Source organism: Astatotilapia calliptera, chromosome 1 (assembly GCF_900246225.1).
Source record: "Astatotilapia calliptera chromosome 1, fAstCal1.2, whole genome shotgun sequence".
NCBI lineage: Eukaryota > Metazoa > Chordata > Actinopteri > Cichliformes > Cichlidae > Astatotilapia > Astatotilapia calliptera.
In genome coordinates this window covers 30,047,339-30,062,963 of record NC_039302.1, presented here as the reverse complement: position 1 = coordinate 30,062,963, position 15,625 = coordinate 30,047,339, and positions in this window count along the sequence as shown.

Genomic DNA, 15,625 nt, shown 5'->3' with positions numbered 1-15,625 from the left:
CATGATAGAAGAAAGGGTAGGTAACTGGAAAACCAACAGAACAGAACAGACCCCCTCCCCCAATATGATTAAAAATGGCTAACACTTTTACTACACAATAAACACTTGATTAGAGTTGCAGAGAACACTGTGAGACTCAGTGATATCTTAATGCAGTACTGAGAGTAAGCTAACCCCCTCTGGTAGCAATTAAGGCTGTCACAGGTTATGATTTATAGCCTTTGTTTACAGTGTTTAAAAGGAGAGACAGATTTCAAAACATCATTTTAGGGTATAAATAAATAATTGGGTTTAACCTTAATGCTAATTCAGAGTAAAGACTTTTGCAGTTGTCTGAAAAGGTTCAATAATCGAACAGCAAAAACATTTCTCATCTTTACCATGAAATTATGTCCGTTTTATATACCCACTCATACATCTTCACTTGACAGATTTAAGCCAACTGTGACAATTACTGGATACAAATACAGAAGTGGTTTGGAATTTCCTCTTCTGAAAATGATGGAAATACAACATCTCGAGTGTACGCATTTTTAACTGCACGCAATACATAATCGTAGGAAAGCATAATTTCCAAACTATCAAAGATTTCAAATAGGGAGACAGAAGGAGAATTTAAGTTACTATAAAAACAGAATCTGTGGAAATCTACTTTGCTTCAGATTCATTTTTATATGCCAGATGTTACTTTGAGAAAAGTCTGCAGGCAACATTTTTTCTTGGCTTTTCCCTGTATGAAAACAAACCAACTGTTTGTAAAATGTCTGCCTCCCTGTCTGATACTTCTCAGACATGTTTGGCTGACACTGGAGTCAATGAGTCGATTGAAGCTTGTATTCCACAGTGAAGGCATTTAGATGAGACTCAGACTCATACTATACTGTGAACAAGGAGTACATCCATCTCTAGTAATGGACTTGTGCTGTTCTACAGCTGTAAAGGGGACTTCAAGATAACCCCATTTGTCCCATTTGTGAGCCACTGGGATTAAAAAAACTGTTTGATTATTTTAAAATTCTACAATCAATGGAATCTGTTATTGCTTTTCTAGGTATACACGACATCAACACCTAAAACTTTTCTTCATCAGGACACAGACAAATATAGCAAACACAGTTTGTCTTTTGTAACATTCATAAAAGCTTTGATTAACAGATAATGCACCTTTTCTTTCTTGGGAAAAAGCACCACCTGTTTTTTCTGATCCAAGCAGCATTAGAGACTTTTTTACAGGATCCCCAGTGCTTCTTACATGTCCGGAGTGGCTTGGCTGTGGGTTAGCCAGGACTACTGAAACATCCTTTCACTCCCAAATCACACTAAACCTCTCCCCCTGTTTAACAAATTGCTTGAAGCACAGAATCTCTTGTCTTGGGAAGGCTTGATCAAGCTTTGAAGTCTGCAGGTCAGTGTAAGGCCAGCATTTGAAGTCACTGACGAGGTTGGACTGAGCTTATTTTCTCTGGAGAAGGCACAAAATACAACGTGAGCAAAGACATGCACGCTTCTATTTCCAGTAGGTTATTCCCTTAAATTGTTAAACCATATTCACCAAAATCTTTCATGTTTAATCAAAGTAAATGATCTGACACAAGCAAAGGTCAAAGATAAAGAGGATGTTAAATCCATGCCATCAGCGTGAGTGACAATAAAGGCCATTAAGAAACAGTTATCTGGTACACAGTTGAACATACTGGGTAAGTATATGAATAGTTATTCATATTTAATTTTTTTTCCTTTTTTCCTTCCTTCCTCGTGATTTTTCTTTGGCAACATTATTAGTCTCAAATGCTAAAAACATGCAAGAAAGTGAAGAGAAGAATGACATAGCTCTAAATCTTATCCAGACAAGTCATCTAAAACATCTTTTATTTACATCTTAAGTAGGGATCGGTACCGGTATCCGGTGCCAATATGGCTAGGTGAACTAGCAAACACCGTCGTAGTTACATGCGGCTGTCTTCTTGTTTGATGGCAGATACTCCCTTCACCCTGGCCAAAAAGGCTAAAATGACCAAAGAAGAAGTGGAAAACAGCTGAACATGAGAGGTTTTTGGACCAATTTTGTGTTCTTCATTCTTTAAGCACCGGTTCGAGCACCGTTTAAGTACCGGCACCGTTTCAAAAGTATCGGTTTAGTACTGGTATCAGATAAAACCTAAACGATACCCATCCCTAATCTTAAGCACATCTGCCCTATGCTATGTGGCTGATATTTTTTCAGGTTAGTTATTTAAAAATCCAGAGACTCAAATACTTTAGTGATAATAAGATACTTTGATGACTCCCAAGCACTCTGCTGGTTCTCTCCGTACTACCTTTTTCTGGTTTTGTTTGAGACTTTTGTAGGTCTTAAGAGGAGAGCCCACCTGTTGTTACTTGGCTATTTTTTTTTAAGGCTTGTCGCTAACATTCTCTCTCTCTCGCTCCTCCCCAGTTAGTTAGGGTTTTGTTCACTTTCTTTCAGATACTTCCATCCAGCCATTCATTCATCCATCCATCCATCATCTAACATTCAACCAAGTTACAGTGGGCCGGGAGCCTATCCTCACTGAGTTGAATTTAATTAAATACAGTACGTTTTGGTTATTTAAACCCCATCATCTGTGTGGTCTCCCTGTTTAGCATGATAGCACATGCATATAAATATTACATAACTACACAATTACAGATGAATTACAGATGTAGCCAAAGTGCTGATAAATGTGGTGTAGCCACCAAAATAACTGTCACAAGTCAAAGGTTGTCGAAGCCACTTATGGTCTCTCAGTGGTTGCTGGGCACGGAGTGCCTGGGTGAATGATTCTCTTATGGCAGCGAGCAGGGAATGATTCGTGAGAGCTAAGGTCACAGGCACATGATGAGGCTAATTAGTCTTGCTTTGCACTCTACTCGCTAATTATTTGCTTCCGTAATTATGCTCTTAATACCACCCCACCCTTCTGAACTGATGTTGCCCATCCTGGTATCCTGCCTGTAGCTACAAAAACACTCCATAAATTTGTAGTTAAGGTGGTGAAAAAAATGGAATCACATAGTTTGATCTGTGACAGCTGTTTCAGAGCTGTTGAAGTGTTGCTTCGCACCACCCTGACCCTGCACCATCCTGCTTTCACTGGCTATGAGTTTTTAAGAACTTAAAATCTTCTTCGCAACACATCCCTTACTGCAGGAAATCACACAGAAAAGTGGAAGGAGGTGGAGACAGGAGGGAGTGGAATCATTAAGTGACTCGTTAATTCTACATAATCAGTCTTTCAGACACTTTTCTGACACTTCCTCTGAGTATGTTTCATACTGTTAACAAGCCAGCTTGCTAGAGCTTGGCAGAAACTGCAGCACTGGCAATGTTTAGCAGCAGCCTCAGATTTTGTGATGGTTGGGTACCCAACATGAGGGGAGTGAGACAGAGATAGACCCAGAAGGGGGAAAAATGCTGTAGTAGCAGGAGAAGGCAGGCTGAAGACCCCTGGGCTCAAATAGAGCTAGATTTACCCTCATGTGCTAGTCTGTAGGAGCCACGGTCATTGATTGAGGCTGGAGAGCCATGGAAGCCGCCATTTAGGCTGGAGCAATACAACTGTGATGGTATTGATTGATGAGGCTGGCCCTGTTAATATTATTTATGGTGGGGGGTACATAGCTCTCTGGAAGAGTAAGCCTCTCTATAATAAGTAGTAATTGATGGCATGGGAGGCCAAGGCTCGCTCACCCGGCCTTCCCCCTACTCACTGACCCCAGTCCCGTGAAAGTCAGATGGATTGCTTCTAACACAGTTATGATTGATATTATCAGATTACATAACGCACTACAGAAGCCTTGTGGGCCTACTCAAGTGGGCACATTGATTTTTGATTAGGATGCCACTCAACACATCTTGGAAGAAGCTGGGAAAATATATCGTGCAGATCAGGCAGCTTTTCGAGATTCCTTGAGGGATTTTGCTCATTGTATAGAGGGTATAATCTCCCATGGGTATAACAATTATGCTGTTACTCTGATTACAATGCAGAAAACAGAAAAAGCTGTTTCAAAAAGCAGGAGGCTGGCAATACAGGGAATTATGATAGAAATCATATTTAATTATGTGCTTGTACTTGTTGTTACTGGTGTGAAATTTACAGTTGAGTTAACCTTGTAATGGGAGACTACAAAGTGGACAACAGAAGTTGTAAAAGTCCCTACAATTTCATTTGTAATTTTCATTAGATGTACACTAAAATGAAAGCACAAGGTCTTCTTCCATGTGGCTCGTTTGTCAAAATGGATTTGAAACAGTAAAATCACAAAAATTAAAAAGAAGTTTTTATCTTTCATTAATAAATGATAAATAATGAAAGTCAAGAATCCTTCAAAAATACACTTCTGAATTTAAAACAGAGGTGGCTTTCTAAAAGTACCTGCAGAGTAAATGGCTCCACTGTTGCGTGACCACGTTTGGAGTTATCCCCCTCCCTCTCAAAAAAGTTGCTCAATTATTGCAGACAGATGGACAACATCCAGCAGATCTCAAAAGGTTTCAATGAGTGAGACGCAATTTTCTTTTGCAGCTCGAAGTAAGATAAAATCAAAATTTGTATGAAAAAACATAGTGTTTCCCTTGTGGCCCATCACAGCTTGTACTTGCACATGGTGTTAAGGTGCTGGTTAAGAGAGAAACATATGTGTACCTGAGAAAGTGTGATGAAGACTGTGATTAATGTCTCCTCATGACTTTTTTGACACCTTTGGCATAATGACTCCTTATTTTAGAAATGGATAATTATCACTTAATTGCACTTCAGAATTTTGTCACTGACATTTTTTTCTTACTGACAGGGTCATATTCAGCTTGCATGACAGCTGTGTCGTATGTGGAATCTTTAATTTTCAGTCTGATGGCACCTAAATACAGGCAGCAAAGAAATATCAGTGAGGCAGCTGTGTGACCCCTGGCTGACCAGAAGGACCAGGAACAAGGCAGGAGTTATGTAGCTAGGAAATACATCTTAACGTAGAGGCCATGGTACAACAGTACTGCTTATTCAAAACCACAATATTTCCAGATTCTACCGGGGCTGACGTGAAAGGAAAACAACACAAAGCTAAAGAAAACCTGGGGTGGTATTTTTGTTAAATTCTTGAACTTGGTTATGAACACACTTTTACTTTTACCTTTATGAAATACTATAAATTTCTGTTGGATTTTTAAAACTTAAAATGTAAAAAAACCCAAAAACCCTTACTTTTCTTGAGTTAAAATTCAAAAAAACAATATTAAATATCTTTGTTTTACATTTTTCTTCCTTTGTTTCCCTTCTACCTCTATTTCATCAACAGACAGGCATGATAAGAACCTCTTCCTTTTTCAACTTGGTCAGTAAATTAAAAGATGAATTAGAAACAGACTTGTAAATATGATAATAACAAATTGTTCCCCCCTGTGCTCTTCTGTCTTTTTTATTGCATGTGTGGGCAATCTTCCAGATAGAACTGAATTGATTTGTTTAATGATCTTCAATCCCTCCAACGCTTTTCCCTCATTCTCAAACAGCCTGCCTCTAACCCCTCAGCATCTAACACCCTAACCCCCTGCCTCTTTATCCCACCCTCACTCTCATCAGAACAGAGTAAAGCTGTGAATATGAACATTATGAGCTTTGGGTTCAAAACTTAATGGTTCACAAATCAGCCGCTATGGATTTTATGCTACTCCAATCAATAGTTGGTGGAAGGGGGGTTCATGATTTCTAGCTTTCAAATATACTCCTGCTTCTAATTCATATCAACGAGTTTAAACTGGCACTGGTGATCCGGAATAATTGGATGTAATAGGAAATAAAACCTATTATTCAAGTGGGAGTGCAACGTTGTGAGGTTCTTACTTCTATGCTCTCTGATTCTAATGCACGATCAGATCCAGCAAAGCACTTAACACATATGCAACTTTAAACTTGATGTATTTTTTTTACATTGCGCTTTTACAGCAATTAAACAGATTGCTGTAAAAGCTTTCTACACATAAATAAATTGAGAGAAATTATTAGCCATCTCTGCATTTTTGCACTGCTTTATGGGGAAAATCACTATATTATAGTCACTATATAGTATATTTGACTTGCAAATGAACTCATCAAAGCTTATTTTCAACAAAACACCCCTCGAAACTTTTTTGCAAGCAAAATATAAAGGAATAATGCATTCTTATGCTTTTTATGTCAGGTATTGTAACAAAAATATTTTATCCCTTCAGATACTGTGTCAACAGCTAATATTTCATTTGCTTTTTAGGTATAATGAAGCAGCTAATAAAAAACAAATTAAAAAAACAAAACACAAGTGCGAGAAACAAAAAATCCTGCACAACCGAACATGTACAGTTTAAAATTATAACAATTTTCTGAGATTAAGATGACCCTGACCAGTATTATTAATACAAGTGTTCCATCTTGTGAAACTCTAACAGTTATGTTAAAGTCTGTGCACAGCAGCTCCTGTCAAAAGTGTGAGTATGACCAAACTGTTCCCAGTTTGACTTCCTCATCTATGCAGGAGACTTCTTGATGATGGCCAAAAGGCAAAAAGAAACACAGGGCTGTTCACTACAGGACGGCCTCACATGATTAATGACCTCCAATTAGGGCCTGGATGGCAGATTTCGTGGGTTCCTACTGCCCACGCCGCCCCCGACCAATGATGATCTTTCTGAGGCATGCATCAACAGCTTAACTCTCTTACATCAACAACGTCCCAAACTTGAACAAGACAGCGTGCTGTCCGCGCAGGAAAGGTTTACTAAGGACAAGTTTAATCTCCACTCCTTAGCATCTGTAGAATGATATAATTTTTCTTCAATGGGTAACAAAGCTAAGCCTAGTCACACTAAGGATGTTGCAGAATTGTTAGATCTTTCAGGGGAAGGCTGATTTCTTCCTTTCATTCAATTTGTTCATGTAGGAATAACTATTCTAGTGCTTTAAAAATAGATGTGCACTTAAAAACAAGGTTTCTAAGTAAATACCATTCTGCATAGCCTTTCTAGGTTCGGTGAAAGTCACATAAAACCTAAAATGTAATTTAAAATAAACGTGCAAATATTTAAGTTAGATCCTCAAGAGCTGTGACTGGTCAACTTGAGCTGTTTGTATTTCACCTATCATCAGCTGCCAGTAAAATTATTTCCACTGCAAACCTTCCATCTACATGTAGTACCAGATGGTAAAAACGTCAAGATTTTTCAGTGTATATAAGTAGTTCCAGTTTATAGCTGGAGGAAGTTGCAACAGAGTGTCTAGAATAACATAACAGGCAAAAAATAGATCCTATTACAAATTAATTTATTGAAAAGTTAAGTATTATTAGTTAAGATGAACCAAGATTAAAATTCTTATATGTGCTCTTTATAAATTTAAATGTGCATCTACACATCTGCAATTATTTGTAGTACTGTTATTGTTATGCTACAAGCCCATATAATATGTACCTACCTACAGTATATCATAAGTAGTATTATTACACCACTACTATTATATATATTTTTTCTGCTGTTAGGTTTTAACACTTGCTTTTATTTGTTAATGTAACTGATGATTATTTATGTGTATTATAATGATCTAATAAATACGTGAATGTCTGAATGTACTATATAAGCCATCTGAAAAATAGCATCTGAATATCTTATTAAGGTTTTAGTCTTGATTTTAGCGTACCAATCAGTTAATAACTATTCTCTTTCACAAGGTACTTCCATTTGGGCCATACTCTGCCTGCTGGAATTTGTTCAAGGCTGGCAGACCCACTTTTGTTCATGGAGATTTGACTTTGACTCAGCCCGCCAAAACCACTCAGTTATTAAGACCTGGAAAAGGCTTCAATGGGTGGGGGGAAAGGAAAAAAAATCTGAAAACAATTAAACACAAACCGCGTTTGTACTTGGAAAGGGGTGGTTGTTGTATCCAATCCCGGAGAATTTATGGGATGCCATGGAAGTGTCATTAAAAAGAGAAAGGATGCGAGAACAGCTGTTTTCTGTGATGGCTCACACTGTTTACCATGATTTTTTTTTTCTACAAGACTGTGTCAGACTTACCACAACCCTCCCCAGCAGCCGGATAAGCTTTCCTCACATGGTGCACATATGAAAGAGTTAAATTACAGTACTATATATAATAGTGTGCAAAAGTTTTAGATACTTTAAATATTTGGATTCTTATCCAAGCAGAGCGACTAAGGATGTATCTGATTGATCTGAAATTCATTTACAGAATTACACAACTGACCTACACCTGCTAAGTATCATGTATAACTGAAGTGCATGTAGAGAAATTGGTTTGTTTTTTGGGGATAGAACTGATAGAAAGCATTCACGACATCATTTGTAAAAACATTCCAAATTTAGTGTCTAATAGCTTTTGCAAAATATTGTAACTGTATAAGACAGATATAAGCCACAATGTCTTCTCCTACATTGATTCATTTGTGTGTATGCTACTGTACAAATGTTTGCCACAAAACGGACAGTAAGGTTGCAGAAAATGGACAACTGTATGTACAGAATTGTATGCTTTAAAGAAGCTACCTGGCGTTCAGGCAAAGTGGAATAAGATGATATGAGTGGCCAAGCATGAGATAAAAAAGGCAGAAAGACAGAGGCAGAGAGAGACAGTGTGCCAGAGGAACGTGATTAAGTCTGTTTATGGAGTCCTATCACTGCCACACAAGAGCAGGACCACCTGCAGTCTGGAAGTCATTACGCCAGGGTCACGGGATATCCTACATGTAAACTCTGAGTCACTTCACCTCAAATTGGGTGTAAAGATCCCATTTCCTCCCATCGACAAACTGAACCACCTGCAGGGTGATAGGATATGATGCTGCTGGGGTCTATGGCCTTTACCATTGTTCTGTCCTACTGCTACATTTAACAGAAGCTGTTGATTGGTCAATTAGTCAACTCCTAGTGTAAAATTCCTGAGCACCATGCAACACCCAAATATGAAAAGACTCAAAATTATCTCTAATTTTGATCTGTATGCTTGTATGTAGAGGTAATCAATGTAAGTTACTTATTACAATATTTGTCTTTGACATTGTAGTCAACTCAAATTCATTTTTGTCTAATCTGTGTCTAATTAAAGAATGTTTGTTATTGGAATGTCAGTAGAAGTGAATTAAATATGGCATATCTGCAGGTTCCAGATGTATTTTTCTCTAACAAGTTTTTCTAACAATACATTTACAATTTATTTTCTGATATTCAAAATTCTCCCTATATAGCTTTTTGGCTATATAGGGAGTGGTAGTCATAATTCCTGTTTTAGAAGCAGATACAATGTCTAAATTATATTGCAATTTTATAAAGAATTAATCTCTAGGGGATGAACATCAGCCACTGTTATTCCTCTAAATAAAAATGAGTAAAATATCATACCCAACCAGAGCTCTGACAATAAACAAAGGAGTGCTAACGCGAAACAGTCTCATATTTGCTGTGTACACTTCTCACCTATCCTGTGACTTGAAGGCAGATGAGTTAACGGTGTGTTGAGTTAGATTGATGCATCCCCTCTCACTGACAGTTCTGAATCATGGCTCTAAGCACACACACCAGCAGCAGCTCTGGAATGTCTGATAAAATGATATTAATTCCACACATTAATGAGATTAATGAATCAGAGCAACTCAAAGCAGAGAAACCAGCTTTTCCTTTTTGTCTGGCCCTGAAATAATAACACAAAGGTAATTATAGTGCATCCATCAATCTGCTGCCGGACAGTCTAATTATCTGAGCATTTCTGAAGTGCTCTCACTTCTTTGCACCCATTTGTAATGTGTGATATGTTATTTTTTCATTAATGGAGAGCTCATCTGCAGCTCTTCCTGCATGTTACAGTGGCTACCTGTCAGAAGCTGAGAGGGCTATGATTGAGAGCTGAGGGCCTGAAGATTGAGAGATCCAAAATTTCCATGATGGATGAAGATGTCATACTGCTAAGAGGTACACATCATCGACTCATCGTGCATCTTGACAAAGCACTCTTATCCTCCGAAGGGAATAATGAGCATGCTGACAGCACATCCCCTATAATCAATGGCTTTCAAATGAGGAATCAACTCAACTAATTAAACAAATAATTTCTTCAAACTACCATAGAGTTGTGAGTTTGTCTTTTACTGTCTTTTGCCTCCAAATATAGAGGTAATAACATATCATTCAGGACTCCACACTAAACAACACTACGTTTTTTGGGGGGTTGAAACATTTTCCATAATCTAAATAAAGATTTGCCCTGCAGATTTAGCTCAATTCAAAATCACCTAATTAGCTATGCTTATGGTTTTCTTGATATTTCAATGATACAAGGTTGAAAACCCCAATTTACACTTTGTCTGTTTACAAATAGTCTTCCAACAAATCTGACCTTTCCTTAGTATAAGATGCGTGGATGGGAAAACATTGTTTTTAAGTATTTTAATTAAGAATTGAATCACTGTTAACATGATAACCCTGGGACAGTCTGTGTTATTGTGATTTCCTAATACATAGGACCTCTGTCTATCATTCAGCCGCCTCTCCAGTGTGTCACTCATCCTACAGCTGAACAACAACTCCACTTTTCTGGACTGCTGCTGGTCATTGTTTTACTATCTGAAAGATCAACTGTGAGCTTGAAGGTCACTTACCTGAAGTAGGCTGTGAAATGATTCATAGGCAACCAATGCAAACTTTCCAGGGCTACAAAGCAAAATAACGAATACCTTCTCCAGCCATAGGCCATCTGTGAGACAAAAGAGTCAGTTGTGTGGTGACCTGGCTAGCATACACAAGGTGGGACAGGCTGGTGCTAGACGATTAGGACTAACTGAACTTAACTAACTGAAATATTAATATACATAACCTTTTTTAACATGGAATCCTCAAGATTAGTCAAAACAGCAGATCAAATGCAAAATTAAGACCATTCGAGGTGCAAGGCTGTCAGATCACTTGGACATATTTTGACAAGATCATATTCAATATAGTTCATAAGTGCAAATCTCAGCTAGGTAAAAAACAACAACAACAACAACACACATGTGCACATGCTGATATGATGGCCATTTGTGAACTTCCATGAGATTCCCAAAACACATGAACTGATTGAACTACCCAGGTGTGTTAACTAGTGAAATATCTTTTTTCTCTTATTTTGAAAGTTCATCCACAGATGGGTCCAAGTCACTCTGCCCAGAGGTTTTGTATGTAATTTGGCTGCCTCTCCAGAGGTCTTTCCTCAGAGTAAAAACAGACTCTGTCGCAGGCTGGAGGACCACTCTAACCACAACCTGCATCAGGTGGAGAACTGCTTCATGCACCAATACACAAAGCCCACTGAGGCCGCAGAGCACAATCAGGGCTACCATCACGGCCCAAGACGGTGAAGCTAGAGTCTATTATAAGGACAGAATCATAGAATAGCAGTCACTATTGCACTAATAATTATTTCCACATAGTATATACTGTATATATTGGTTTATTGTGTCACGCGCCCCTTAGTACCAGCACAATGCAGTACCCCATCAGTCAAAAACAGCATATATCATTTAAACTTGCTGCTCAAGTTTAAAGGTATGAAAAGTATATGACCAATCCAGTGACCAATTTGTTTGTTGACAGCAGCTTACAAACAGAAACATTTCAATGAATTATTCATCTTTGTTGAAATATAACTATGAAATGTTTGAATTCAAAGAATAAAAGTAATACAACCTACAACACCAAACACCTGAATTTCTCTAAGACCAATTGCTTAAACCACAACCAGAACTCCACCTCTCTCAAACAAATTCTTCAACTCCATCATCTGGACTTTAATGGAGTTCCAAAACAATAATAATTACATGAGATGACTGAGGCATAACAAGGTTTGGCTCAGCCTGCCCTCCGTCCTAACTAATTGTGCAGTGTACAGAGAGCCACTTCCTGGAGCTTCCTCACTAATGGCTCCACACGATTGATATTTCAGAGAAAAAAAATGTCCCCAGCTGTCCAAATAACCGAGTTTAAATCCTTTCCCCCTTTTATTTTAAATTTCTACACTGAGACGGCCAGAAACTCATCCTACCTTATGTGTCACACAGAGACTCCATAGTTAACCTACATTTCCATCTGTTTCTCTGAGTAACTATGTTCCTTTACACCTGAACAAACTATTTCACAAACTACATCTGTTACATTTCTTTGACCCATTGTTTAAGGAGGATGGAGCTGTCTGAGTTTCCATTAGCTCAAAAAATGAATAGAGAAATGCCTTTAAAAGCTCTTATACACGGAGCACACCACAAATCATTTGACAGACAATGTTATGATGTGTCTCCTGTCTCACTGCAGGGCCTTGCTTGAGGGCAGAGTCCCCCATCTGATAAACACTCCTTTAGTTCTCTATAGCTGCCTAGCTGTAGCCTAGGGGGGAGTAAAGAGGAAAATGTACTGTGATCTTAGAGCTGTAGAATAAGCCATAGACAGGTTAATGGTAATATCATGGAGTGGTCTCCACTTTAATTTCAATAAACTCATTAAAATTTGAGACAAGTCGCTCTGTTTGATTCAAACATCTTGTAAAAAGCTCATAAATGTCCTTTTCTTTTTATAAACAGTGGGGTCAGTTACTTATCGGGTATGGCAGAGGGATGCTATTGAAAAGTGGTTCTCATCTTTGTTTTTACATAGAGGCAGAACAGCTGACAATAAAGTCAACAAATTAAGTTGAATATAAATCAAGACCTAGAAATTTTCCTCTCAGTGCCACACAGGGTCTTACTTGTACATGCACACACACAACATAATGGCATTTAGACACATCATGTTTATTTATGTTTCTGGTATTTATATGTGCAAGAAATCTGAAAGATAAAGGCCTTTTTGCACAACTTCTTGGTATGACAGTCAAAGGAATAAAATTGAGAGCCTACCATCTCTTGTTAATCAGTTGTAGGCCACTAGAGAGTGGAAAAACTTCCTACATTAAGATTACACTCAAATATAGCAGTTTGTTTATTTGACAAACAAAATATCACCAGTTTGCAAAATCCTTAATAAGTCTAAATGTACAAAAATCTGATTTTCTTCTTTGTACGCACAAATATTTTTATGCTATATGAAGGAGCATTTTGCCATAGGATGCCAATATACATGCATATGCCAATGTCTCTTTTAGACTTTCCAACAAACACAAAACCATTTAACTCTGAATTTACCACTAAAGGTGATATTTGGGCTTAATCTATTATCTATAATCAATCTGCCATAAAACAACATCCACACTGATGACACAGGTAATCATCTTTTCTGTCTATCTGATTTGAAACCATGGATAAAAAGATTTCTTTTTCTAATATTAATGAACTGATGAATGTGAATAAATGAATTAATAGTATTTTTAATTATTATTTATAAAATATTTTATTTCAATGTATTTAGTCATTATTTCTTTATTTATGTGCCATCTTAATATTTTATACCAATTCTTCACTAATCCACTTATGGCCATGTTCCCAAATAACATTTATTTGCTTTTTATATGATCAAAAACAAAGTCTTTGAATAATATAGACATTGTGACACACTATAACAGTAGTTACATTTATGTAGATGCCATATGGATATGAGACACAACAACAAAACACAACTTGTTGTATCTCACAAAGTGAATGTGACAGATCCAAATATCCCATGGGAACACCTAATACTGTGGTAAGGGACCCGCTTTCTTTACTATACTATGAACAATTCACCTCATCCAAGACTATAGCATCTCTAAGTTGGGTTATTCTTTCCCGTGTCTGATAGATCACCTCCCTAGCTTGAATTGTGTGGTTTGAGGCAATTTCATTTTCCAGCCTCGCTCAGAAGTTATCTAAATGGATTGTACAATAATCCGTTATGCCCTGAAACCACACAGAAAATAATTATTCTGTGTTCAAATGTTTGACAGGAAAAATTAGTAACAATCACCAAGAGAGCAGGTGTTTTTCTTTTTCCTTCTCTTTTCCCCCCTCCCTGAGTGCCCGCAGCAGAAAAGGTTGTGTACAAGGCTAGTATTGATTTTAAAACCATTTGACAAAGGATAAATAAGACGGGAGAGGAGGGAGGCCTTAGCCATGAGCTTTTTGATCAATCAACATGTCACAGCTGGAACTAAATTCAATTCTTATTTATCAAAATCCCCTGCTTGGTTAGAATGCTATGCAACAATGCTTTTCAGACACCCTGAAAAGTCCTTAGAGCCACAAGCATCACTGTCACCTGCATAGATTTCATGACGGAAATACTTTGCTGTGAAATCTTTATCATGTGAAGACAATAAATTCATTTGAATTGCATGAGGTCACCTATATACAGAGATGTCAGACACCCTACATTTTGTTCTTACATACACGATTTCAGATGTCAGAACATGTAAACTGCTGGTGAATGAAATAATATGCCAAAACATGTAGTTGCCGCTGTGTAGGTTGAACATGCAATTGCATTTATGTCCACAGATGAGCATCTATTACCTTTCATCCGTATGAATGAGCCGACAGCCCTATAATTCCTGACAACCTTTGTGTATGTTTATAAAACAGAGGTCAAAGGTCAGGATCTAACCAGTTATTTCACAACAATAGACTCTGATTAACGCTGAACACCCAGGGTACCTTCAATCAAACACATGTGATTAAGAAATGCATTTTCTATCATCAGATAAAAACCTTTCTTGACTTTTATTGCAAAAAGAACAGAACAGAACAGAAGAGGTCATATTTTTAGAACAATACACCTACTCACCCACCTTTGATCCAACACTAACCCTCCAAACACCTCATCCAACCTATAATAATAATCTCTTTAATAATGGCAACATAGTATCTTGTGGAGTATAAAAAGTATGTGATGGGGTTAGAGAAGGAGTGGAAACACATTTGATAAGTCAGGCATTTATCACAAGGTCAACACAAACAAACACTAATCTTTGAGTAATTTAAACTGTAAGAACAAAGTGAAGAAACAGGTGGAAAGTCACACAACTATGGGTGTAATAGAGATGGCGATAAGATTCACACTCACCTTCTTGCTGTTGGAACAACGCTAACCGCTAAGCCATTGTGTTAAAATCAGAATCCATTACTGATCCTCTGAAATAAAAACATCATTAAACCTATTTACATACAAAACCCACACACAAACTGCTTGTTCAAAAGACATCATAATAATGGGGGATTTAGTCAAAAGCTCTTCTAGTTGGAACAGCAACTTATTACAGTGGAGTCTTGTAGATAATTCCTACCCCTACGAACCCATGAGTAGTATTAGGTAGCATTAAGACAATGACAAAGCTGAACAGCTGATTCAATCCAGGATTGCCCAATGAGTAACATATTTCATATTTATTATGTATCAACTTTTTTTGGGAAAATATGCATCTGTTTTATACCAAAAATATTTAAAATGGTTTGCAGAAATAAATCAAACCGACCAGTAATACCAGTGCAAAACACAAAATTAGCACAAATCACGTTAGGCTCCCCTCTACCAAGTGTAACGGATTAAATTATATGTGGCAGACATTCACAGGTCACACTGCATCCTTTGTAAACTCAACACCCATTTCCTGTTCCCATGCAG